This window comes from Sminthopsis crassicaudata, chromosome 4, assembly GCF_048593235.1.
Source record: "Sminthopsis crassicaudata isolate SCR6 chromosome 4, ASM4859323v1, whole genome shotgun sequence".
Taxonomy (NCBI): domain Eukaryota; kingdom Metazoa; phylum Chordata; class Mammalia; order Dasyuromorphia; family Dasyuridae; genus Sminthopsis; species Sminthopsis crassicaudata.
In genome coordinates, this window is record NC_133620.1 from 182,540,725 (window position 1) to 182,565,519 (window position 24,795).

Here is a 24,795-nt window from a genome sequence, read left to right on the forward strand (position 1 = left end):
GATAAGAACCCTACAGAAGCCTACCTAGCTTTAAGCATATGCTTACCTCTAAGGCATCAATGAACTGCCTGTGTTTCACCTCTCAGCCCACCCCTGCATTGTTTGAGTGCCCCCTACTTGACAAAGCTAATCTGGTGCCTTTTTTCTCTGTCCAATTCCAATTTGTGGAGCATTTTTTCCGGTGGAGGCCATACTTCCCAGCCATGTAATTTTTCTTCATAAAAGTATGAACCATTGCCCAGGGCTATGAGGAGGGTCCCAAACTTAAATTTGATACCCCTTAGACTTTTCCCCAAGACAGATAAGAGAGATTACTTCTCCTTCTACTGACACTTGGATATTCCCAACCTCCCCAAGTCTATATTAAGACATACAGAAAGATACACACATAGAGTTATATTGTTTTGCCGGAAGCAGATGTTTTTTGTTGAGTTTTCACTTAGTCCAGCACACAGCACCTTGTACAAACCTCTGCACATGCTGATCAACTAATACTGAATGATTTTCCCTAATAGTGAATTTGCTGTTCTAAGGTAGTTCACACCATCCCTAGAGAACTCAATCTGTTGCCTAAAATTAAGTATGAAAAAGAAATACCAAAGGTCTTATTATTTTTTATAACTAAGCACCTAAAAGGTGACTGCCAGAGACCGAATAGTCAGAGCTGCCTTTCCTGCACCAGCCTGCTTGTCAGAATCCATCTGTAGTCATGGCTAAGTTAGAACTTTTCTCAAGTTCAATCATTTCCACTTCCCAGATTAGGCAGCTGTGGGACCAGGTGTGCCCAAGCTATACATTATATACATTAGAAAATGAGATAGTATAGGCAAAAGTACTTTAGCAGGGCCAGGAAGCTACATAAATATTGTTTTTATTAGGGCCTACCCTAGAGGGTAGGATAGAGGCTGGACCTGCAATTTCATTAGTATAAAGAACTCCCAGCTGAGAAAACTGAAAAACTGATCAATCAGCAAATATTTATTAAGTAACTGCCAAGAACTATGCTTAGAATACAAATATAAATATTGAAATAGTCCTTACCCAAAATGAACTCACATTCCAAGGGGGAGATAAGCATCTATAAAAATATATACAGCAAAATGTTAATGCAAACAAATATGTAAAATGCAACTAAATATATGATATTTAACTGAGAAATTAAATGACTTTCTCAGGGTAACATAATCAGTACAAGTTCAAGACAGAACTTGAAGCCAAATCTTACTAATTCCAAGGCCAGATCTTTATCTACTATTTTCTTTAGCATTATCATTGTCATCATCATAATTAATAATAACAAATAATATTTATATAGTACTTTAATGTGTGTAAAACACTTTACAAATATTATGTTATTTGATCCTCAAAGGAGCCTAGCAGGTGGCTGCTATTCATATAGAATTTTTATAGAAAGGGAAATTGAATCAGGAAGAGGTAATACAGCTTACCCAGTTTCACAAAGCTACTAAATGAAGCTAAATTTGAGCTCCTGGCTTTCTAATTACAGATTCAGTACTATATAATGTTATCTGGGCCAATATGTTTTTAAAATAATGTCATTAATACCTCATAACCAAAGAGACAGTGATCCCATTTTGTGCTTGAGCATCAGTGATTACTCCCTTGATAACCACCCACCAAATTGTCAGCCTTTCACAGAACCAATTAATAATATTAGGGAGCCTGATAAATTCTTGGAGTAGAATACCTTTGTCTCCCTTTAGAAAGTTATCATATTTGACTCCTCCATAATCACCTAAATTTGGGAACCTTGGGGCCCTGACCTCTGACACCCAATCTTTCTAAATCTCTGACCACAGAATCAAAGAACTTCATTTGAAAAGTATATATGTTAGAAGAATGTTGTCCAAACCACATGTGAAAGGACTCCCCACTATAATATCCCTGACAAATGATAACTAACGTCTGCAGGAAGAACTCCACTCCAACTTCCTAAATAAGTCTCGTTTGCATTTTTTGGTTGCTCCAATTGTTGGGACATTTTTCTCTGTAACATAGAACTCCCTACAACTTCCACCAGTTAGTGGAAACCCAAGCAAATTAAGCCCAAATCTTTTTTGCCATTATATTTTCTCTGCTGGCTAAACTTGATGTCTGACTTGTTCCCCATCATTTGTAGATTCTCCCTGGATTCCTAATATTTGGTTTGTTGTCGATCTCTGACTCCTATATTTTCCCTTTTCTGGGTTACACAACATTTTTTTCTCTGACTTGTCCAAATAATCCAGTAACTACACGTTCAGTGACCTAAGAAACTTTGTAATCATGGCATAATGGATAGAAACTAGGACTTAGAATTAGGAAGACATGGTTTGAATTCTATTTCAGATATCTTCTAACTTTAAGACCCAGGACAAAGCATTTAATAAATGAATATGTGAACAAGATGAAAAAGATTTATTAATACTTAACTGTAAAATGCCAGAAATAACAAATATCAAAGCAAAGAGAGTCTCTACCAACAAAGAACTTATATGATAGTAGAAGAAACAACATCCGACATACATAGAGGAAAGAACAGGCAGGGAAAGCCATTTTAATCCAGAAGCCCTTTGGGCATAATTCCAAATTGCTCTCCAGAATGGCTGGATCTGTTCACAACTGCACTGACAATGTATCAGTGTCCCAGTTTTCCCACAGCCCCTCCAACCTTCATCATTATCTTTTCCTGTCATTTTAGCCAATCTGACAGGTATGTAGTTATTCACTTTCAGACACCAATGACATCATGATGTTGAGGTCAGGTTTAGGTTACACAGTGTGTTCAACTGTCAGAAGATTCTGCCTCAAATTGGGCACATGTGATCCAGTACAACATTTAGGGTGAAGGTGGCTCTGATTCCATCTCCTAATTTCTCTTGGGCTTCTACTATTCTTCTTTGCTTATATATTACAATGACTTAATGCAGGCATACCATGATGGACGTTTCTGTACCAGCATATCCTATGTCTCACCCTCAGTACTAAAATTCTTCAGAAAAACCTTGAAAGTGCCTTGTCATACTTCTAATCACCAGTGAGCGTTTATCTTGTGTGAGTCCTCTATAAAATAATGTGCATTTGACATTAGAACAAATATACATATAATCTGTGGATAGAAGATTAGTATGAACTAAAAACACAATGGGAGAACTAAAAACACTTGTGGCCAAAGGACCTCACAACTCCACAATTACAGAAGCCCAATGGCCTTTCTTTTTCCAAAGATTTTTCCCAAAGTTCCCCATGGTTATGGTATCAGTATTGAAGGAGTTTCTCAGTAGAGCATGAGCTCTGCTGAACAGATGGCAGCTCAGTCAGGTTTGCTCTTCATAGGTCACAGTATGTTATAGCCAGATGGGCCAATCTACTCCTGGGCTGGGTCAAACGGGTCATTCAACTTCTGCTCTGGCTTCTCCATGGCCTCAGATGCTGCTAGACTTGTATAGGCAGTTTTTCCTGCATCTGGACAGTAGCTGTCATATGGGATCAGACAGGTTGCTCAACTACTGAAACTTTCTTAGGGTGCAACTTCCTGAGCTTACTTTTTGATGAACAGCTATACTCTTTTTTCAGGGGCAACTTGATGGTGAAATGGATAAAGTGATAGACCTGAAGTCAGGAAGATAAATCTAGGTAAATCACTTAATTTTGTTTGCCTCAGTTTCCTCATCTGTAAAATGAGCTGGAGGAAAAAAAATGGAAAAACTATATTTGCCAAGAAAACCCCAAATGAGGTCACAAAGAGTTGGACATGACTAAACAACAACAATATACTCTTTTCTACTTCAACCATTGACTCTCCTATGTGGCAGTGTAATTTCTGTTCTTAAAGTGTTATGCTATATTGCTCATAGTTAAACATTACTGGAGCCTTTTTTGTACTTCCTCTAAGGATTGTCACTGCTAGGCAGGAAGTGGGAAAGGTCCTATTCAATCCTGTTTAGATTATCCTTCTAGATTTAAGTCAGCAAAGGATATCCACCTTAATTTAGGATGATTGATCCAGATTGAATCAGCCTCACTTCCCATACTCTCTTGTGCATCTTTTACAAGGGCGTGACTAAGAACAAAGGTATGAATAAGTCTTAAAGGAAAGCTTATTACCCCACTGGCCTCTTCATAAGTAGACCCTTTAAGGTTTAAGGAATGTTTATTTTGCATTTGAAGTTTTTATCCTTTACATTTCCATGTCTTTGACTTTTAGCACCTTGAAACCTCCAGCTTTTGCTGAAGTTTTATGGGGTACCCCATCTTATACAAGGATCAAGTGAGACAATGTAAAGAATCCTGCAAAACTGGCTCATTGGTGGCACAGTGTAAAGTGCTGAACCTGGAGTCAGGCACATCTTCCTGAGCTCAAATATGGCCTCAGATACTTATTATCTCTGTGACCCTGGACAAGTCACTTAATTCCATTTACCTCAGTTTTCTCATCTGTAAAACGAGCTACAGAAGGGAACAACAAATCATTCTATTATCTTTGCCAAGAAAACCCCAAATGAGGCCACAAAGAGTTGGACACAAGTGAAACAAATAAACAACTAAATAATAACAACATAAATGCTAGTTATTACTATTATTAATCTTCAGCTTGTTAGCTGGCTCTCTCAACCCTATGTTCCTTCTGATTATTAAAGCCTTATAACTACAGGAAATAGGAGAGGAAGGGCAGCCAACCTTACAGCTTCTCCATAATTTGTTTTTATTTCTTAGCTATCATTTCTTTTCATAGGCCATTAATTTTTCTAGATGTCTTTGTTACCATGAATTTTGTAAACATCTTTAATGATATTTTATAGCCATCATGAATAATAATAATCAAAAGATCATCTTGGTTATATCTGACAAATATTTTATTTTTATTATTGGACATATAAGTTACAATATTATAGTTTAACCCCCTATAGAAATAAGCATTTGTTTTACATGTTACAACCAATTCAACATAATATCTACCTAGTATTACTTGATAGTTACTAAAAATGATCCCTGCTCATATTCCTCCACTGCTGATAAAGACATAAAATTCTACCATTAGAAAATTATTTTTAGATTAACAAATGTATTCCTTTTAGAAATTATCTTTTTAATATTTAAGTATTACTTGAAGAAATGACACCTTCACTATTATAAACATATAATGATCTTAGTATGAATTAATTGTTCACTCCATTCTCCATCAGAAGTTCTGTTTGACTTCAACTACAGGGAACCATATATCCTTACTGAACCTCCCAGTATAAGTTGATCACCTGTAATGTCACTACCATGAAGAATGACTCTGGGTTTGATACTCCACACTTTATCTACTCACCCTCAGTTTTTTCTCCCCTCTGTTTGAAGGGCTGGCAAGAAGCACTAAACTCTTCTCAAAGTCTTCCTTGGTAGAGGGCTAACTTACTGGTAACTCCATTCTCCACAAGCAGCTCTGCTTGGCTTTGGCTCCATGAAACAGGTACTATAGAGTAAAATTTCTCTTGAGGACAGGATCTGTCTCTTTTTTCTTATATGCATTCCCAGCTCTTAGCATAATGACTAGTAAATTTATCAGAGCTTTACACAATTTAAATTTTTAAAAATCCTACTATGTGTGAAGCAGTCAGGATGTAGAGACAAAAATGAAATCAGCTTCATAAGGAGTTTGCAGTCTACTTTCCTCCTGCTTGATATCTCAGCACTATCTCAGAAAAAGCCGACAAAGGAAAAGGAACTCTGATGAAATATGGCAGAGAAGAGAAGTATAATTTTAGAATATCATTTGGAGAGAATGTAGTACTAGAAAAGTCTAAGAAGCCCAGAGATGCTTATGAAGAGAAGATTAGGAAAGAAAAACAAATACTCAGTTTCACAATTTTGCCTAAGGATAGTCCTAGTTTCTCTGCATCCCTAATGAGATTTTTGTGAACATTTTTTAATCCATTCTGTGATTTAATTGAAATAGGGAACTTCTAAGGAGGAAATTCTCTCTTCCAATGCATAACTGAACCTTATAATCTTTGAGAATTTCCCAGAGCACTAACTTGTGACTTACCCAAAGTCACATAACCTTTACTTGCCAGAGACTCTTTTAACCCAGTTTTTCTTAGTCCGGTTCTCTATCCACCATACCACACTACTTCTGTGTTCAGTTTATCTATTGGAAAAGGAAAAGAAGAGATAGGTAGACCCAACTGAGGTTATACATAAGATAAATGCAAAGAGAACCTGAAATCCTCTGTAGTTTTCCTTCATGAGACATACTTTTTTCATTCCTTTACATACTCAAGAAACCTTAATGAAATCCTTTGTTCATAAAAAATATATATAAAAAAGAAAAAATCTTCAGTTAATACATACCTATTTGGTCCACTTTATTAAAACACTTTCTTCTTGATTGTTCTTTCTTCACTTTTGTATATTTCCTGCCAAAATTTCTCTACTTTCCTTGAAAATAGAATCTAGTATTGGGATGGTCACAACAAAGGTATCAGAATCCTTTTGCTGATGATAGAGAACAATTAATGCTAGAGGTCCCTGAAGGGGAAAAAAAAAAAAAAAAAGCGCTTTCCATAGTATATTCTTTTCATTTCAAACAAGGATTCTATGCATATGTCCCAGCTTAGTGATTTTCTAGCTTTAATCCCTCTGCTGAAAAACTGAAGTTCTCTGTTGGCTTTAAAAAGTAATTTCATCAACACACACAAGCCAATGCAATTCCTTTAATTTAGGATCTTTGATGCTTTGCACAAGGCTCCCCAGGGGAAAGAAAATACATTTGGCATCCCAAAAAGTGACTCTCAATCCACAGGCAATCAAGACCAAATTCTTTTAAACCTGCGTGCACTTGAAGCTACATCCATCAAAGGGTATTAGCTCAACAATGAGGTCTTTAAGACAGAACTATCATCTTCCTAATTCTCTTTTCGCATTGTACTGTCTGGACTCTTTCCTGCTTACTGCACTGTCTCTTCATTTGATTCTTTTATTACCTTCAGCATTCCCACTCCTCTCCTCCACTCCCCTGTGGAAGTGTTCCCTCTCTAGGTAGCAAAATTGTACAAATTTGTTCCTCACACATTTGTAAGGTAGCAGTTTGTTGGCTATGATTTCAGAAGCAGTTATCGCCCCCAGTTTTGGGCCCCATTACTTATATTACATATAAGTACATAACCCCATACCATACCATACACAAACCCCAACTGTTGCTGCATAAAAGTGAGAGATTTTAAGAAAAATAAAGAATCTTTAGGGACCTCCAGTCCCTACATGTGCTTTTAAAACCGAATCAGTGGTGACTGAGAGTATTGGGTTAAAATCCCCAGTCTTTTTCTAAGAAGAATATGTCAGCCTAGTCTTATAAAATAACCTACAAGAGTTTGGCTTTTGCTGCTTTCTTTTAACCTGGAGTAATCCATCTCCTGGAAGAAATATGTAAATATATTTACAGCTAGACCAAGGAGGTTAAACAAGGAAATGTGGTAGAATTAGAAAGAATGTTAGAATTGGAATTAGAAAACCTAGGACTGGATTATTGCTCTACTATTTTATTTCCCTTTTAACCTTGGGCATAGTAGAGTACCATAGTAGATAAAGGACTGGAACACTATATTAAGAGTTATAGAAATTCCAATAGAATCCTCCCTCAGTCATTTGACTACCTGTTTGACTTAGAGGAAAGCATTTGACCTTTCTGGGTCTCATTTCCTCTTCTATAAAATGAGAGGCTTGGACCAGATGGCCTCTAAGCTCCTTTCCAGCCCTAAATCTCTGATCCTATGATCACATTCTCAGCGATAGCTTCTTCTACAAAATAAAGAAACTAGATGAGATCTAAAAGCCCTTCCAGTTCTGGGACTATTTCCCTTTTGCCCTTGTATCCCTTCCCAGAAGCGCAGTCCCTGACATGATGTTATGAAAGTTACTAGCATTTACATTTGTAAGAGGTAATCTTAATAAGGAAAATCTCTCTACCAATGCAGAAAGAAACTGTTTTGCAACTTAACATCTTAGACATTTGCCTGTGGCACAGAGACTGACACAAGTTCACACAGCCAGTGATTGTGTCAAAGGAAGTATTTGAACTAGTTCTTCCTGATTCCAAAAGTGGCCCTCTTTTAGGGATTCTGTGGGATAAGGAAAAGAAGAGAATGCTTGAATTAAATTAGAAGGAAAAAATTGTGAAGGTGATTTGGAGTGTAATACTAGAGAAATTGAAGCAAGATAGAGATTAGAGAGTTATAATAATTTAATTTATTGGAGAGTTTAATTAATTGACTGGATCAGACTTTTGTCTCCAAGTATCCAGTATCCAATATGGGATTCAAGGATTCTTTATAAGGTTTTGATGATTAACAAAAACAATGATAAAATGGGGGTGGGGGGCACCAGACATACTGATAATTTGGGATGAGGAGAAGCACTGGACATTGTGATGATGTCTAAAATAGAAGATCTTTATCCTTATCAAATATCCTAATGATTAAGAGGAAAGGATGGTGTTGCAGCCTGGGGATTGGGGCAGAATAATTGAGGTGGGACAATTAAAGGAGACTGTGACATAACAGGAGGAGAATGACCTTGTGGAATAAACCATAGGTTGAATATAAATTTTGAGAAGAGAAATTCAGGAATTAGAGGAATATGAGAAGGAAAACAATCTCCAGTTCCAGATTCTATTTTCAGGTGCTGGAAAAGAAGTTTCAGTGAAAAGGAGTTGGATTAAGTTAACTCAAGGGAGACAAAAGAGTAAGACCTTTAAAAAGATCCCAAGTAGAAGGAAAAGAGAGTTGGCAAGACAAGATGAGTAGGAAAACGTAAGTAAACATTTGGTAAATTAAACAAATTGGAGGGAAAATGTTTAATATGAAAAGGGAATGGAAATAGGATATGGCTTTAAAGTAGTTCTTGAAGCAAAAGGAAGAAATTTGGTTGTGGCTGAATGAATAGTAGTTTCCAATAAGTGTGGGGAAAGAATTCTTATAAAGGGAGGAAAGAAAACTCACAGGTGGTTCAAAAAACAAGGCTAAGAATCTAAATCAGTATGACAAGCATATGGAATTTTAAAGTGCTTGCATGAATTAGCTATAGAATGCTTTTATTTCTGTCTTAGTTAAGTAATTGCTATCTATATTACAAGTGTAGTCTGGCCTACCTTCTAGAAGAGCAGGCCTTGAGGAATTCAATGTTTCTCTGAAATCCAGATTAAAAGAAATAAAGAAGTGTTACTAAGAGGAATAGAAGCAACATTTTAATAGTAATGGAGTAGAGGAGAGAATCTGAAAAGGGGTAGAAAGAAAATACAAAGAGGCTGAGGGGAAATGACACTTTTCCGGAATTTTGAGAATGAAAGGAGGTCAGAGAGAGAAAAAGAAAAGGAAAAAGATTGTATATTTAGAACTAAAAAGAGATTTGAATTTCTTTATGAAAAAAAAAAAGAAAATCTTGGATCTTTTAAGAAGAAGGCAGCTTCTTGTCCTGGTAGACAAAATGAATTTTGGGATTAAAGGCAAAAACTAGAAGGTTGGAGATTGTCAAGTAAAAGTTTGGGGGGAAAAAGAGTAGTAATTTTGATCACCCTTGCTCAGAAGTACTGAAGCAGCTATTCATTAACTTGATTAACCACTCTAGAAAAGCCTATTGTTAAACTTAACCTGATAACCCTTATAGAAAAGTAAACTATACCTTTCTAGTGAAGTGCCCAAAATCAAAAGGGAAGTAAAAATAGTATAGCAACAACCCAATACCAGGTTTTCTGATTCTAATCCGAGAACCTTCATCAAGCACAGGATTTCACAAAAAGGAAACAAGAAGACTACAGAGATTTGGAAAGGGATTCTGCCAGTGAAATCAGCATAAACAAGGGTAAAGAAGCCAGTAATTTTCTGATCTAAAGCCTCTCACAGAAGCGAATTTCCAAAACAAGAATTGATAACATTTAGAAATGTGAATAAGTAGAAGACATTGAACACAACAAAGAAATTATCTGGGCCAAAAAATAAGCCCAGAAGACATTAACTTCACAAAAAAGTACAAAGTATCAGGGAAAAAGAGTTCTTGGCCACACTTGGCCACAAGTGGAAGGAAAAAAATTGAAATAAGAGCACTGGAGAAAAGAATTGGAGGGAGAACAAGTAAATTAGAACAAAAAGCAAAGCTTGTTATCCAAATAGCAGATTCTCTGGAGGGAAAAACAGAATAAACAGAATTCAATGACTCCAAAAAACAAGAAAAAATAGAATTAAATGTCTATCCTCAAATGTAAAAACTTTAGGCAAGAAAAAAGAGCAATTAATTTTGTTGTTCAATCATGTCCAATTCTTCATGACCCTATTATAGGATTTTCTTGGCAAACATACTGGAGTGGTTTGCCATTTCCTTCTCCAGAGAATTAATTAGTGGTCTTAATACAAAGAGAGAAATTTGACCTCAGGTATACATCATTGATACTTGATAGAATAAAACCCATGCCTAGAATATAGCTCTGGATGAGCATTCCTGATCCAAAAGAAACAGAAGGGATAAAAAGCATGGTAGGTTGGGTAGAATTGTTTATTAAGAAAGCATACACATGTGAGTAAATACAGGAACAAGAAAGAAAAAGCACAGTGGGAAATACTTGGATAAAGACCAATGGAATGAGGAAAAACAAACACAGTCATAAGAACAAATTATATATTACTTGGATGGGGAAAAAAAAGGGAGGAGGAGGAAGGGATGAGTTTGGGGAACAGATCATAGGCCTGAAAGGGACATGATATAGTAGTGATGGGAGGTTTCAATTATCCATATACTTTTTCTCTGCTTAAAAAAGAAAAGGTAAATATTTTTTGACTTGATTTAATGATAATTTTATTCTTTAAAACATGGGGACAGTAACAAGCTCAATCTCTACTGGATTTGGATTCTCACCAACAGAGAAGAACTATTGCTAGAGTAAAAATGATAGAAACATTTTAGAGAAATGCTGAATCTTAAAATTTGTAACATAGAAAAGATATGAATTTTAGAATTCAGAAAATAGATTTCAAAGGGTTAAAAGAAAATATACCTAGGATCTTATGTACTAAAATTTTATAGGGGAAGCCAGTCCAGAAAGATTGGAAAACTCTCAGGAATGAAACTCAAAAAACACAGAGACACAGTTTCAATGAAGAGAAAAAAATGTTATCTTAAAAGGCCAATGTAGATATAAAGGATATTCATCAACCAACTTAATTTGTTAAGCCAAATATACAGGAGGAAAAAAAAAAAAGCAGCAAATACAGGCATCAGGATAGATATGAGCATGCCATAATCCTTTAAAAAATAATTTCAGAATGCTAAAACTGAGAATGGGTCAACACAAGGAGTGTCAAAATAAAAAAGGAGGGAGGAGAAACTAAGTTAGGTTGGGGCAGGAAGAGGCGGGTGGACATATGGATCAAAGAAAGGATAGATAGGACTACCATTTAGGTTAAATAAAATAAGAAAAATGGACGAGAGAAGAAAGAATTCTTCAGTTCTAATTTCAACTATATTAGAGACAGGTAGAAGGATGTTGCTTTTGCCAAAAGAAAGACCTTTGTTTCAGAAACAACAGCACAAATATGGCTAGTAGGGAGTTGATACCAACGGTAAGGAGATATTAAGAAAGTATGTAGTTAGCTGCCTTTTATTATTAATTGGAATCACTTGCCCATGATGAACTACTTCCTTGGGTTTTGAAATAACTGGTTTTGAGCCACTGTCATTCATATTTTAAAGTATTACATGACTGAAAAAGGGTGCCTATCATCTTAATTTTAAAATAGTTAACTACAGGCTTGTGAGTTTCATTTCAATGCCTGGGAAAATTCTAGAAAATCTCATACAAGAGATGAATAATGAAAAGTCAAGAAAAAAGAAATTATAATTATAAAAAGCTAGTATGACTTTGTCAAGAATAAGTCCTGCTCAAATAGCTTAGTTTACTTCTTTAACAGGATTACTAAATTATAAAAATCAAAGGAATACTATAGAATTTGCCTAGATTAATACTTCATGAAGTAACTAATATTAATTTTACAGAGATGATGGAAAGATTTGAACTAGATGCTAATACAATAAGATGGCTTTAAAATTATTACAGTGTTAAATTGGCAGGCCTCCAGTAACATGCCACAAGGATCATACCCTAAGTCATTTAATGTTTGTATCAATGACTTAGAGTTAGGGAGGGCAGGTTCATCAAATTTGCAGATGAAGATTAGTAGGAATCACCTATGTATTGAATGACAGTCAAGATCTAAAAAGATCTTGACAGGTAAGAATACTGAATTAAATTTAATAAGATAGAATTTAACTAAGATTAAAAATAAAGTCTTATGTGGGTTCAAACAATAACTTCACAAGTACAGAATTCAAGAGATATGATTAAACAGCAATTTTAAAAAAGATTTGGGGAGTTTAGTGCTCAAACTCAGTGTGAGTCAAAAAGAAAATCATGAAATATTGGTCTACATTGAAAGACAATGCAGGAGGTGATTATTGTTTTCATTTGCAGTCATGTCCAACTAGTTGTTTGAAATTTCCTTGGTAAAATTCAATCCATTGTGCTATCTAGCTGCCTACATTATACATACATTTAATAAACATACATTTGTTAAATTGCATTGACTCTAATTAAATTGAATAGAAATAGATGGTAAAAAATGTGCTTCTATGACTTTCCAAAACCCCTTTCAGCTATAAACCCTAAGATATCTGTTCACCAAGCCCCTCAATGCACTCATACAGCCTTACTTTAAATCTGGGCAGAGGATAAGGACCTTTTTACCTCTTTCTGAGCATATTAGCTTCCTCCCAATCTGCACTGCAGTAGAACAATATTTTATCCTTTGCATTGGTCTTTCCTTAAAGAGTGGGCTGGAAGTTATTTTTCTTTGGTTTAAACCTGAGATTCTCAGGCCCAGAAGAGTCTGGGTGGCTCTTGGAATTCATATTAGATATAGAGATCCCTCCTATGCCTCTGCTTTGATAAAAAACAAACCAAACCAAAATATTGTAGAATATCAATGTCAGTCAATCTTATTTGAAGAGAAAAGCATCATCTTCATTATCTTTCAGAGTCAGGCAAGTGCATAAAACTAATATCAGAAGTATTTGGCCTGTATTATCTCTGAACACAAAGTCAGTTCTATTTCCTGTTTGCTTGGTTGGAGGTCAAATGTGAGTAGATGCAGAGGCTACATGTTAACTTTATCTGTTTTCAGAGAAATTTAAGCACACAATGTACTACTACAAATGCCCTGACCAACAAATAAAGAAACCCTAATTTATTTTGACTAAACCTACAAAAATTCATTGTGATGAGTAGTTGAGACCAAAACTTGCTTCTTTTTATGAACTTATTCTGTTTTTCTCTGGAGATTATGCTGAGTTAATACAAAGCCAGTAAAATTCACTCATTTTGAATTTTTTTAATTGTAGGCCCAATTTAACATGCCCAACATTAAACATATACCATGACCTTAACTTCCAAACTGTGACCAAACAAAAATAGTTTCAAAGAGGACTTGCTGTCAAAATATGCAATTTGAATCCAGTTTCACTCCCTAACTATATGACTAATCTTAGGAAACTCACTTTGATATCCCTGAGCTTCCATTTCTTCTTCTGTAGTGGACAGTGTGGAACTATATAATATCTAAGATTCCCGCTAGATGTAATGGTCTATATTTCTGTGACACTGGAGGTCAAGCAAATTGAGATTTATTCCTTTATAACTTTTCTTTTTTAAAAAAAAGTTTAACTTATTTTATTTTTAATTTATGGAACCAACAGGTATTTCTTTAACATAGCATAATAAAAAAGATGATTGCACATGAAACAGCAAATCTACTATGCATAACTTATAATTTATTCCTTTCAAATACACAACAAAATTATCACATAAATTTCTTTTTTTTTTCTCATTTCAGCCTGGAAATTTGAAGGAGGGATGAATGCCTTTAAGACAATAGCATGAAAGGAGATAGAACGCTAAAGAAGAAAGTCAAAGATAACTCCAAGGTTTTGGAGCTAAGTGAATGGAAGAAGAGAGACATTTGCAGAAATATTAAAAGGACAAAAGGAAGCTAGTTTGGAGGTAAATAGAACTGAAGGAGCAGAACCAACTTTATTCTCATAAACAAGGTCAAAGTCCCTTTCACTCTTTGACCTGGGCAGGGAGGATTAGAGATATTATCCAGAACTATTTCCCTAAAGAATTATGGGGTGGATTTTAAAGGTTAAAAGGGAACTGCTTCCGAATAGTGTTAAACAAGGGTTCTTTACCAGTTCTCCTCACTAATAAAATCACAGGTCTAGTTTGTTTTCTCTCTCCTGACTAGAGATTACTTCTAGTTTAGTTCCAGCAATGGTGTTCAATGAGAAATTAGAGAATCTGTATTCAAATTCTGGCTCTGCTTCTTTCTATCTGGATGACTGAGCAAATCATTTCACTTCTCTCTACTTATATTTCCTAGTCCCTAAAGTGGAGGAGTTGAACAAGATGATATTTTTAAAGGTGCCTTTCAACTATAAACCTCTGATATTCACATAATGATACTTAAGAAGAAAAAAATTTCAGCATACACATTTCACAGATAAACTTGACTCATAAAAATGTAACATTCCCAAGAAGAGTTATTACTGTATCTGTAAAAGGCAGCTGGTAATACAGTAGATAAAACTCTGGGCCTGAAGTCAGAAGATCTGAGTTTAAATTCAGCCTTAGACACTATGTGACCCTGAGCAAGGCATTTAACTTTGTATTATTTTCCTCAGTTGTAAAATGGGGATAATAAATGCATCTTCCTCACAGGGTTGTTTTAAGGATCAATTTGTAAAAGATGCTTGCATAGTGCCTGGCACAGACTAGGCACTCTATAAATGTTTATTTCCCTTCTTCTTCTCAGTAAATGAAACCTGGGGCCTTTTATGTCCAAAAACCCTTTAAAACTCTACCAGCCATCAAACCATGAGGCCTCTGAAAGCTAAGAAACAATGAGAGCTTACAAACTGACAAGGCTTTTAAAATAATGGCACTATTTCCCTTTAGGCCATCAGTGCTTGTTGCTGTTATTGGATGATGACTTTGAATTTAGCTCATCTAGAAAGATAATAATCTTTGCAATTAGAAAAGGATTAACTACAGCCCCAAAAGGTGGTAAATTGAGTTTTTTGGCATTTATATCAAATTTAGAAAGTGATATTTGCTGATGAAAGGCAAATTCATAGTGAAGTCATTCTCTTGAAGTAAACCAGGGAGAACAAAAGTATCACTTGTAAATTTGCAGAATAATACTAATACTACACAGATATTTGCTTTATAAATGCATATATAATTTATATATATTTATAGGTTGAAAATTATTTGTATATTATACATATACAAACACATATGAAAACTGGACTTAAAATTTCATTGCCTTAGAGAATTCTCAGTGAGGAAATACTCTCCATGCAGAGCAGCAACTATACTTCAGTCAAGCGAGAGAAATCATGACTTCCTCTTAAAACAAACAAAAAACTAGACCCATGGTCCTCTTAGAAATTTGCCTTAAATTGATCCTTAAAACAACCCTGTGAAGAAGATGCATTTATTATCCCCATTTTACAACTGAGGAAAATAATACAAAGTTAAATGCCTTGCTCAGGGTCACATAGTGTCTGAGGCTGAGGTACATTAAGAGGCTAAGTGATTTGCCCACAACACAGCCAGTAAATGCTGGAATCAGGATTTGAATCCAGGTCTTAATTACTCTGGAAAAAGCTCTCTAGCTATTCTGCCACAATGTCTAATGCATATTTGATATTCACAACAGTCTTGAGATAGGTAAAGTATTATTATCCCTACTTAACAAATGAAACCCCTAAAGTTCAGAGATGTTATGGGACTTGTCCAACACCACACAGTTATTAAATGGCAGAACCAGAATTCCTCTAGTCTTCTGATTCCTGAAACAAGTTCTCTTTCTAGTCTCATAAAAGATCATAACTACTTTTCACAGGAAGCAAGGAGTGGAGCACTATATATCCTAGTAGTGTGAATGAAATCTCCCTTCTCTCAAGCCCAAATAGTTAGTCATGAAATTTTACAAAGAATAAAAACAAGGTAACTGGATCTGAGATATTTTTGTTGTGTCTGCTCTTCGTGACTTAATCTAGGATTTTCTTGGCAAAGACTGGAGTGGTTTATATTTTGTCTTCAGCTCATTTTACACATGAGAAAATAGAGGCAAAGAAGGTTAGATCACTTGCTCAGGATCAGCCAGCTGCTTAAGTGTCTGAGGCCAGATTTGAACTCAGGAAAATGAGGCATCCTGACTCCAGGCATTCTAATCATTACATCACCTATCTAAGATATAGCACAATTTTCTCTAGATTCTTCTCCAGATAAGATTTGGTTTCTATTAATAACATCTAAACTTCATTTTGGTGACAGAATAGTCAATTTTTGAAGCATTTTTACATCAAACTAAACTGTTTTTTATCCCAAAAAATTCAAAGGACAATAGAAGAATTTGATGTGGTTCTGTAAATAGTCTATAGTGTGATCAACAATGACTTGCCCACAAGAAGTAAAATAACTCATTGAGAACATCTATGACCAAAAAAGAAAGCAAAAGAAGGAAATAACAGATGGCTGGTCCAAGTGCTACCTTGGCATCTCTAAAACAGTTAAGAATAAGGGAAAGGCCTTCAGGGTGTTATGCCAATGTTCTTTGAAGGACTCATAAGAAAAAGATGAATAATACAAAATGAGAAAACATGGAGAGATCATGATTTGCATCAGTGAAGGTAAAGTCCACAGCAGTAATATCTCAAATTCATTCAGGTTTCCAAGTATAGTCAATTTTCATTATTTGTCATAGTTATGTTCTATAAAGTCACCACAAATTAGTTAATTCTGAACTATGAATCACTCCAATCAGTGGAAATAGAGTTAGGTTCTGGTGAGTCTCTAGTTACATTTACTTCAGCACTTTTTGGAGTGGTCTTACAAAAAAAAAGCAGCAAATTTCCTCTTCCTTTTTTTCTGAATATAGTTGATTCATTAATGTTGAATTCATGGCCAACAGTGCTACAACTCATGACTGAATGTAGTTTATCTAACACATATATTTACTTTTTGGCCTTGAGAGAAAGGAGGTTTACTTCATAAGACAAATCACAGAAATCTTGTGCTCAGGAACACTAGACAGCATTTCAGCACTACACTGGGAGGCCATTTCAAATAGCAAAACCATCAACAAAAATAAAAAAATAAGTGGCCCTAAATAGACCATTAAAAGAATACCTATTTACAGTATGACAGCTAAAACAAGAAGGCAGACTGCATCTTATTAAACCATAACAGGAGTGTTGGTGACTCAAACTTTTCAATATTTTGTACATGTCCACAAATGACTAAGAAAGTGAGATCATAAAGGAATCTTAACAAGTTGTCAAAATTACAAATTAATAACAATTTGTAAATTAATTCTTATGCTTATTATTGTGCTTGTGCTTATTCCTAATAAGCATAAATTTTATTAAGAATGGCATTTTACCAAAGTTTAGATGGTTTAAAAATTCTAGACCCTCATGCCAAGCTAATGGTTATATACGGATCCTTTCTCTGTCTGCTTATCCAAAATAAAAATAAATAAATACCATAAGAACTGAGATCCTTGCATTGGACTGATATTTTTCCTTCAGGATTCTAGAATGATAAATTTGGAAGTAACCTCAGGGGTTAACTAATTCTAGGTCATTTGCAGACAAGGAAAGTGGCCCAAAGATTTTAAGTGATTTGTCCAAAGTCACCCAGAAATGGTGAGCCAAAATTCAGACCAAAATGCTGTGCCTCCCAGAGGCACACTAGGTTTGGAATCAAAGAACTCAAGTTCTGTTCCTTACTAGCAGTGAACATTTTCCCTGCTTAGACCTTAGTCTGAAATGAGGGAGTGGGACTAAATTGCCTTCAAGTCCCTTCAATCTCTAAAAGTCTACTATTATATTCCTAGAAATTAGGTTATGTAGAGAGGAAAAAAGACATAACTAGCAGGAGATGAATCAGGTTTGCTTCAAGGCATAAACATATGTGGAATAAGGAGAGAAGACATTTCTTCCCCAAAGTAATCACAGTCTGTATGCTTCATTTCATGGCATTCCCACTGCCAAACAAAGCTTCCTGGAAAACATTTCCTCAGGGTCCCATTTTTGTGTTCCCCGTTTTATAGGGCCTGAGGTCCCTTCCCAATGCCCCCAAAGAAGGTAAGAATTATACTTCTTCTCTGGCATTATTGCGCCCATAGTGAGACTGTACTCTTCACTGCTGCCAACTACACATATACACACATCATCATCATCATCATCATCATCATCATCATCCAAACTTGCCCCAGCTGGAAATATTTCTAGTTACAGCTCTGGCAAGGAGATATGTTTCCTGGGAAGAAAAGACAGAAAGATGTTCAAGGTATGTAAGTATATATATATACTATTTGTTAATGCTACATGTTAAGACATTAACAAATTAAAGGATTCTATTTATATGTGAATGTTTGTGCAGATATATCATAAGGTTTAGAAAGAACTGTAAAAGAAATCAGTGTTTTCCCTGTCTGGCCACTACATATTCATTACAGAATTTTTAGGTCCCATCTCTGGGTTTTCACTCAGCTTCTTTCACTTTTTCAAGTTCTCTCCCCAAAGCTAGAATGCTAGAAAGATCTTTTATGAATTACCAAAAGAAAAAAAATCTTCCTCATGGCAAAAACTTGAAAACTTATTTTTCATTTGAAAACAAACAAAACCACTTTAACCTATCATTTCTCCTCCCACCCCCCAGTAGAGGTTTAACTTTATAACAAAACAGCTTTCAAGATCCCCAGTGAAGAATCCAAAAGAAGAGAGGAGAGTAAGCCAATTTGCTCATCTTATCTAACCCCCCCTGCCCATTCAGATTTGCTCCTACTGTGCATTGTTTAGGGCTTTGCCCAGTACAGTTTTCAATATTTCAAGTAATAAGGCTTACACCACTTAGAATGAAAAGACTATTTTACAGAATAATACATCTCTCTGCTGGACTTCTTTTCTGAACATGCAGGCATTTCCTAATAAGAAGACATGCATGGGAGTTTTAAGCATTCAACCCTGGCTTGATTTCTCTTTTTAAATCCATGGACTTGGAGAGGGGTATGGGAGTAGTGCAGGGAGGTGGGGGGAGGGAAGCACTATGCTAAGAGTCCAGGGGATTTTCATAAAATCTCATATTGCTAACACAAATATATTTGACTATCTTGATTAGTTTTCTGACTTAGAATTTATGTAGTTTATTATAAAGTTTAAAAATTGTGAAGTTTAAACACAAGACATAGAGAATATTGATACTCTGTCAGTTACTATATAGTACAGGATGAATATTACTTGCTCCCCAGAGGGCAAGAGAATGAGATAATAGATAGAAGTTTAAGAGGTAGATATCAGTTCGATATAAAGAAATAATTCCTTATTAAGTATTATTGGCATCTTCATTGGCTCGGATTTATATGGCATTATAATGTTTGCAAAATGCTTTATCTAAATTTATCTCAATTAGTCCTCAAAATAACCCTAAATAGATGCTATTATTATCTCAATTTTATAGAAAGCAGTCTGTTGTAGAGGATAGAGAATTGACCTTGAGAATCAGAAAAACCTAGATTCAAATCCTGTCTCTGATTGATAATAATTGTGGGATCCTAGCAAGTCATTTGACTTCTCAGGGTTCCCAGGCAGCTAAGATCATAAATTGTTGAACAGGTATCAAAAGAAAAAAATATGAAAAAGAACTGAGGGTCAGAGAGGTTAATAATTAGAGCTGTCTTAAAAAAAAAAAACTGGCTACTTTAGGATATGATGAGTTTCCCACCACTGGCTATCTTCACATTTCAGGGTATGTGATAATGGGTATGCTGACTCAGGTATCAAGGTGAACTGGATGACCTGTGAAGTTCCTTCGAACTCAGATATAGTACAATTCGCACATAAGAACAAGCATTTATATAGCACTCTAAGGTTTGAAAAGTGCTTTACAAATAATCTCATTTTGTCCTCACAATGATTCTGTAAGGTAGATTTTTCTTGCTATTTTTCAACCCATTTTAGAAATGAGGAAATTGAAGCAAACAGAATTTAAGTGACTTGCTTAGGGTCACATAGTTGATAGATGTCTGAGGTTGGGTTTAAAATAAAGTCTTCCTAATTCTAGGCTCAGAGATCTCTATCCATTATTTTTTGTTTTGGTTTGATTTGGTTTTTTTTTTCCCATTTGATAGTGATGTAGTTGATGTAACAAATGATGTGACTAGTACTGAACGATGTGCACCAAATGTTGAGATTGATATAGGCATTCAGTCATGTGAAGAATTCACAATGACCATTCTCTTTGGCAAAAGATAGGCTTATTTAGGAGAGCTTACAGACAAAATGAAGTGAAACAATAGGCAACAGGAATGGTAAATATGAAATAGAGTTGGGAGAGCATATTAGTTAGCAAGAAAAGGAGTTTTAACTATTAATGATGGAAAGAACGAGCTCCTAAGAGAAAAGGAACACACCATGAGACTGGAGTATGTCTTTAACTGGCAGCAGCCTAAAAGAATTACCTATAAGGAGAAAGATAGCATGAGACATAGTGGGGGATGAAAGGACAGATACCATGTGACATGGCCAAGGAGGGAAAGGAAAGACACCACAAGGCAGAGTGCCCTGATGGGCTTTAACCCCAAGAAGAATTCAGCAAAGATGGCATGAGCCATGGAGAAATTTTAAAGGGAATGTAACCTCAGGTCAATAACTTGGATTTCTGAGAGGGCATAGAAAATCAAGGCTGCCCACAACTTCCACAGAGGGCAGGCCTTAGGCTTTTGAAATAATTTGAATTTCTGACTAGAAGATCTCTACAGAGGATGGAATGAAAGACTAAACTAAATCTCTATCAGAGTCCTTTTCTGCCTGCCCCAGGAAGTATTTCCATCAATGCTCCAATCCCTTTCTGCCAATTAGTCCCAGCTACTGAGAACTTCATCAACAGTATTTCATTTTTTCCAATTACATGTAAAGATAGTTTTCAAGACTCATTTTTTCAGGTTTTGAGTTCCAAATTTTTCTCCCTCCTTTCCCTTCCCCTGCTCAAGATAGCAAGCAATCCATATTGTTCATGTTGTAAAAGAAAAATCAGAACAAAAGGGAAAAATCACAAGAGAGATCTCTAACCATTATTACCACCTGTTACAGATGCCATAATGACTCACCCAGAGTTACACAGCTTGATAGTGTAAAGGCAACATTTAAATTCAAGGCTTCCTGACTCTATGTTTTCCCTAAATATCTCTTCCCTACTTTCCTGTTTCCTGAAGATAGGAATTCCATAGTAATTCATTCCTTCAGGATAAGGGATTGTTCCTTATAAAAATGCAGCTCTAAGATTCTATGATTCTAATTAATAACCTCCTTCTAGAATGAGTCCCAGAAGCATTAGCCCTACAAGTCAGGAAATGTTGTTTGCCCAGCTTCAGGGATGCACTTTGAAATAATTTTCCTACTAATAATGAATTGATCAGCAAATTTGAGGAGAAAAATTTTTAGCTATATGATTTTTTTGAAACCACATTGCCACAACTTAGCCTCATTGAATCCATTCGATTGGTAAATTTTTTTAAAGTGAATTTCACTCAAACCTAGCAATTCACTAGTTATCTATCTTGAAACTTCTGCCTCAATCTGTTGTATTCTCTTATTCAAAACACATAAATAAAAATAATATTTCCTAGGCTAAGGAGTTTTTCTTCATCTGTGAGCCTCTACATCTTACCAGCAAAATTCCTAGGCTTATTTTTTTAACTGCCTTTGTCTAAATTTGAAATCCACAGTTCCAGTTAACTCTCTAACTTGTAGGGTTACAAAAGTCCTTATAAATATCATTTCATCCTGGATTTGTGAACCTATTTCTCCAAAATTTACAATGGAGAATCTGTATCCTCCTCCCTCACCCCCACCAAAAAAAAAAAAAAAAAATAGAAACTGTTTAGAAGCTCAGACACTGACAAAGTAGCTTTACTCCCAAGATCCTCTTTAATTAGCCCATGGTCCTTCCTTTATGATCTACATAACAAAAAAAAATGCCAATTCTTTTTATGCTGGTACATAAAAGGGCATGCATACATACTTCGCTTTCAAAAGCAATTTTTTTGAGGCTAAGTAATTCTATTTCCCCAAGGCTGAAAGTAAAGAGGTCACTCATAGTCTAAACCCACTATGGATAGGCACAGAAGTTTTAATCTTCCCCATTTTACACCCAACCAATCTCTCCCTCATCCTGCAACTTGCTCCCTAACTCTCAAACACCTTGAGGACTCACCATATTGGTGACAGACTTGGTGCAAACACTCAATCAGCCTTAGTCCTATTATAGCTCAGAATTCTAAAACTCAATTCACCAGTCTCAGTGTCTTCCAGTAGAAAGATTACAGATTTATACCACCACACTCAGCAAAATTGTCAAAAATATTATAACAATCAAGCCTAATTACCATTCTTATCTAAAGTGGTAGAATCATTCTAAAAGAGCCTCTTTATTCCTAACTAGAATATATTTCATTATGATATATGGATACTTAATAACTGATACACTTAAAATGAAAATTGTGGCATTAGAATAATATCCCATATAGTTTTCAAGGCAACAAATGTTTAAATGATCTTTGGCTTCTTTGCATTTTTTCTTAATGACTTTGCTATCTATGAAAAAGCATATGCAAAATTAAAATGTTTTCACAAACAAGATCAATATAGTCAGGATTAGAAAAGAAAAGGTTAACTGGGAATATTTTTTCAGCAAGTTTCTATGATAAAAAGTCTCATTTCCGAGATATATATATAAGGAACTGAATCAAATTTTAAATATCAACATTATTCTCTAGCTGATCAATGGTTAAAGGATATGAGCAAACAGTTTTCAAGGATATAAATCTAAACTATCTATATTGTTATTGTTCAGTCATATCTGACTATTCAGTCCCCATATAGTTTTCTTGGCAAGGATATCAGAATGGTTTGCCACTTCCTTCTCTATTCAGATTTGCCAAAAGAGGCCAATAAAGATTAAATTAAGATTAAGATCAACAAAAGTTAAGTGATTTGCCAAGCCAGGAACACAGAGCTTTTTGTGTCTAAGGACAAACTAGAACTCAAGCCTACCTAACATTAATTCCACTGAGCCATCTAGCTGCTTATAGCTTTGGGGAGGAGGAGGGGAGAGAAAAAGAAAAAAAGGAAGGAAGGAAGGAAGGAAGGAAGGAAGGAAGGAAGGAAGGAAGGAAGGAAGGAAGGAAGGAAGGAAGGAAGGAAGGAAGGAAGGAAGGAAGGAAGGAAGGAAGGAAGGAAGGAAGGAAGGAAGGAAGGAAGGAAGGAAGGAAGGAAGGAAGGAAGGAAAAGTTCCAAATTACTAACAATTAGAGAAATGCAAATGAAAACACCTCTGGGGTCCTAAGTCACACTCATAAAATGGATGAAGTTGACAAAAAGAGAAAGTGATAGATGCTAGAGAAATTATAAGAAAATAGGTATGCTATTGTACTGTTGGCAGAGCTGTGAATTGGTTCACCTATTTTGACAAGTAATGTGTAACTTTATCTAAACAGTACTAAACTGTACAGACTCTTTAACCCAGCAAGATCAGTAGTAGACCTGAACCCCAAAAGAGATCAAATAAAGAGGAAAATGACATACATGTGTCAAATTTCATACTTTTTATTTTTTCTAGCAGCTTTTTTTTTTAAATAACAGTAAAGAACTGAGAAATTAGGCAAGAGTCCATTAATTGGAAAATGGCATAACAAATTATGATACATTAATGCACTGGAATACTATTTTACCATAAAAAATGAAAGAGACAGTTTCAGAGAAACCTAGAAAATCTCACATGGATAGATTCAGAGTACAAAGAGCAGAAACAAAATGATTTGTATATTAGCAACAGTATTGTAAACACAAAGAACTTTGAGGATGAAGAAGCATCAATCAAACAAGAATCAATCATGATTCTAGAAGATTAAAGATGAAGTATGTTCCTGACAGAGAGGCAATAGATTCAAGTTACACAATAAGACATATTTTTTGAAATGATCAATGTGGAAATTTGCTTTATATCAAGATGCATATTTGTTACAAGAACTTTCTTTTTCTTTCCCCCACCCCCCCACCCCAGTAGAAGGAAGAAGTGAAAGAAAAAAATCACATACAAAGAACAACTGGTACAAACCTCCTCATAATACTCTCCCCCTACAAGTACATACAAAATCCAGGTGAAAGTGGTCTCCAGCTTAGAGAGTACATATAGCAAAGAATCATGGGTCCTTTTCTCCTGACAGGGAATATTCATAAAATTGCTCTTAGGCATGTAAATATAAGCCTTTAAGCATCTTAAAGTTGCCTTTCTTCATAGTTGCTAGTCTATCCTTGGCTCCCAATGCAGACACTGTGCCAGCTATTCTGCTAGTCTAAGACAATAATGAAAAATTATAAATGCTCTGGTCTTCCAAAATTCACAAGGTCTTTCTATGGGTTAAAGGGTGATATGAGGAAACTAAGATCAAGATGTTGTCCTTTCCTTCAAGTGATTCATCCCCAGAGATTGTTTGGAACACTCTCTCCTAGCTCACTGCATGTTTGGTTTCAACTAGCTTTTTCACTTTATACAAGCCCCAAATGACATAAACAAGATGTCCATAAACCAATCTGAAAATATTTCATGTGATACCTAGGGAAGTGTCCAAACCTTTGTAA

The 24,795-nt window shown here is 35.4% G+C and overlaps 1 long non-coding RNA gene across 1 annotated transcript in view; it reads right to left on the reverse strand.

Annotated features, from left to right (window-relative positions):
* LOC141541203 (uncharacterized) overlaps positions 1-24,493 on the reverse strand; it is a 53,610-nt gene extending 29,117 nt beyond the window's left edge. Inside the window, exons 1-2 of the long non-coding RNA XR_012481682.1 lie at positions 24,272-24,493; positions 6,340-6,516 (exon numbers count right to left, since the gene is read on the reverse strand). This is a non-coding gene — a long non-coding RNA (uncharacterized LOC141541203). The remainder of the gene's footprint in view (positions 1-6,339; positions 6,517-24,271) is intronic.
* Positions 24,494-24,795: the final 302 nt, after the last annotated feature.